The following is a 4,129-nucleotide window of genomic DNA, read 5'->3' as shown; positions in this document are numbered from 1 at the left end:
ACAGAGCTTTGTGGGCACAAAATAGCAAAATGGATTCTGCCCTTCATTTTCTCACTATAGGAAATGTTTCCTGCTTATTTCTATTTCATAGTTCATTTGTTTGGATGGGAGTGCTGGTTAACTGTGCTGTGCTTCAGGATCCGCAGCTGCACTCCCTGTTTCTGTCCTTATGGCTACAGATAAAGTTACTCTCGGAGCATCCAGTCACTCACAGGTATGGATGCAGGCCCTCAAACGTACTCCTCTGAACAAGCACGCAAGTTAGTTGGTGGCAGAATCATGGACTTCGAACAGGAGTGAACACAACAAAAGAGTTGCAACATGAAAAACATACTGAAAAAGTGAGCCTTGTGTGTTACATGAAGGGTTTGTCCACTCCTGCCCCACTTCAGCTGCAAGCCTGCTGCAGAACCAATGCGACTCGTAGCCACAGAGTTCAGACTTTGCCTGTTTCTTCCTATATTTGTACTGCACCGTGCTGTCATCATGCAAACCACGAGCCATATCTGCAGAAGCACCAGCACAACACAAGTGATCCCCTGCTCAAGGGAGCTCCCTCTCCCCAAAAACACAGTGACCCAACACTACACATTGTGGTTTGCATTCCTGTCATTTGAGTCGCCTGATAGTTCAGTGCATGAGACATCGTCCAAGGTTTGGCAGGAAGTTGTGCTAATGGCAGACTCTCATAGGAGGCACTTGATTATATTAGACAGATAATTATTGATCCAGCTATAGTTTATCCTTGCTGCCTAATTTCAATAAACAGCAGCTTGGGAGAATTAGCAAGGGATTCTGTTCCCCCTCCCCCTGCTTCTTCAGGATTTGTCAGAAACAAGATGATTTATGTGTATTCCGGTAAGATTCTCGTTTGTTGGCAGGCTGCAGGGATTGTTTGGGGTTGGAAGTACTAAGCTTTTATATTTAAATGCTTCCATGAGAGTATTCATGGGTCTCACTGCCTTGCATTGTAATATCTGAATAATAACTGTGACTTATGCAAACCAGTTTTCAGCTGTTCGCTGTGATCAATTTTTCATTTTAAGCAACTCCCTGCCATCCCAGGGTAAAAAAAAACAACAATCTGATAGGCAAGAAGAGTGAGATCGAAGGAAGGCAGTAATACTCTTCCCTTTTTAAATAATGCACAACTCATTTCTGGAACACTTCCAAATATGTTGCTTTCTATTAGGCACAGATAATATTCTGAAGATGCTCCCCCCTCCTTTCAGGTGAGGCTTTTGGAATAACAAAGCACAAGAACTGCATGGTAGAGCACGACCAAGGCCTGGCTGGGCAAATGTCCACAAAAAAGAGACAGGACTAAAAAAGCTCTGTATTTGCCATAAAGGCAAGTGGGGGAATTATTTCCCGGTGCTGGTGGAGCAGCTACTTGGACAGCTACAGGACAGTGGTTGCTGTTGAACTGGGAAAGGATTAGGAAAATAGTTGCTCCCTGACAATATTCAAGTAGACCAAGTCTATTACTGAGGAAAGGCTCTCCTGCTACCAGGAAATGGGATGCTTAACTAGATCAATTCACTTGATAAATGTGAGCATCCCAGACAATTTCACCTGAGCATGAGCCCTTTGGTCGTTCTCCCAGGCTGATTTCACTGGTGTGCAATGGATGTCTCTGGATTTCACTCACTTGATAAATAACTTCTGTTCCTTCAGGGAACACTTCAGTGTCTTTTCTCTTTTTTAATGAAAATCTCCCACTTGGGATGTGAAAGAAAATTCTTACTACTAATATATAGACCTCTGCACTAATGCTGGTTTAAAAAGTTTTAAAAACATCCTGGTTTTATTTCTAGTTCCTGCCTCATTTGGGGGTCCAAGTTGCTGGAAGACGGCTAGGGACATAGCTCTCTCTTACTGGTACAATTTGGAAGCTTGCTGTGTAACAAACACTTCATTAAGCATCAGATTAATGCATTATGACACAATTTACAGATGAGCTCTTGGAAATGCTCTGCTCACTTCCATGCCTGGGCTTCCCAGTGGGAACCCAATTACTGCTCACGGTTTTCTCAAGGCTGGTTAGATCGACGTGTTGATATTTTGCTATGCCCAAGAGTCACAGTAGCCAAAAATCTTTCCTTAGCTACCAGATACAAATATCACATAGAAAATTACTTTCATGTGTATCCGTGGAAAATCCCCGAATCAGCAATATCCATGTCCTACCAGTCCGAGGTGTTTCGTGAAGCTCTCCGCAGCTAAGAGGAGCCTGGACTTCCTGCAGGCATCAGCAAAGAGGCCTTTTGTCCAGCAAAATACCAGATAGATTCTACACTCAGCATACAATATTTCATGTTGTCACTTGATTAGTTACTTTACTTTCAAGAAAGGTTTCAGGACAACCCTTTTATTGCATTAACCTTTAAAAACAGAAAACAAAAAACCCCAAACCAACCTTCTCTTCCCATCTTAATTTCAAGAGCTCCTTGAAGTTCTGAGTCATAGACCTTATTATAAATTGTAGATTTTGTCTAAAAAAGGTGAGAGAAGGATTTGCTGAAGCTGAGAATCCCAAAATAAGCTGTAAAGCTGGGCTGGCACAGCCTGCCCGTTTCCTTTGACCTCCCACAAACATCACCACAGCCCATGGGAGTGAACCCAGCAGCAAATCACCAGCACAGCACTGTCAGAGAAAACCTAACAGGTTCAGTCAAGAGTTATTGGAACAAGACGGTTTTCACAAAATATTGAGGCTTTTTTAGAAAAGATCCTGTGCTATTTTTCACTGTCCTGCAGTACAAGGATCTAGAATCTCCTTTGCTGAATATTTAGTGAACAGCATCTGCAGCATCTTAATTACAGTAGCTGTTCTCATCTTAATCTCTTGCTTCAGAATAAGGTTAAGTGTAATCTGTCCTAGATTCTTATACAGATGGTTCATTTCTTAAATACTTGAGAAGAGTTTAGTCGATCTTTAATTCCTTAATCTGGGAAACAAGACCAACCAACCTTATTTCAAGTGGTATTTTACCAGACTTTACAAGAAAAATGTAACACATACACCCCCTCCCCCCTTCAGGAGCCGATTTCTTTTCAATATTTTTTTCATTTTTTCATTCCAGTGAAAGTCGCTAAAGGCAAGAACATCCACACATGATTCTTCCCATTACCCAAATTACTACACAGCATTATGGTTAAAGACCATCTGAATGACAGAAGAAGATAGCAAGTAACTTTTCCTTCAGTTAAAATATAGCAGTTTCTAAACAGTTCAATAATATATTCAGTAGCAGCTTTTTTTTTTTTTAATCTGCAGCCAGATTGCTGGCATCACCAGAAAACACAAATCCTGATTGGACATAGATTTCCTTTCTGCAGGAAAACTGCACCTAACCAATTATGATTCTAGCAAGGAACAAATTAAGACACATAATAGCAGTTTTCAATTAGGTTCACGTTGAAACACAGTGTGATTACAGCTGTGAAAATTGCCAACATAAAATTTTAAAACAAAATTTTATTTTGTAACTGTTTATCTGTGTCTTGAATCAAACTTCTTGACCTTCATGCAGTTATAAACAAAAAACCTCAGACTAAAGGAATAAAAACCATAAGGGTTTGGACTATAATTTTTCTTGTCTCATTCAACTTCCCTTTATAACCTGAGTTTCTCTCTTTTTCTCAGTACTGGACCAAGGGAATCCCAGCTGATGTGAGGGTACAGTTACGCTGGCAGCTCCACAAACCATGAGAAGTGATGCCTGCCCCAAAAAGCAGCCAGAGGATGTTGTTTCCACCTCAGTTGTTAAATGAGAAACCACAGCCCCAAAATCCTGTGGCAGCATCAGCCCAGGGCCCAGCATCTTGAGTCTCAGCCCATAGACCAGCACACAGCCATTCTTTTCAGAGGAATAACTGTGCGTTCACTTTTTTAAGCTAATAATCACTTCACCAATTTAATTCCCCAGCTCTTGGCTTGCACGTATGATTTCAAGCCTTGCATTCAGTAAGACCCTAAAGGGAGTTCAAGAAATGAGCTCCCCAATACAGTCGCTTCTCTTCACGAACTCTTTCAGGAGAGGCTCTGCCTATTCTGACCTTTGACAAGCCTCCAGGGAGGGCATTTTGACACCCTTTCTAGCAATCCTAGTAGCTTCACGCAAGA

Source organism: Mesitornis unicolor, unplaced genomic scaffold, assembly GCF_000695765.1.
Source record: "Mesitornis unicolor isolate BGI_N332 unplaced genomic scaffold, ASM69576v1 scaffold22825, whole genome shotgun sequence".
NCBI classification, from domain to species: Eukaryota; Metazoa; Chordata; class Aves; order Mesitornithiformes; family Mesitornithidae; genus Mesitornis; species Mesitornis unicolor.
This window is presented reverse-complemented; position numbering follows the sequence as displayed.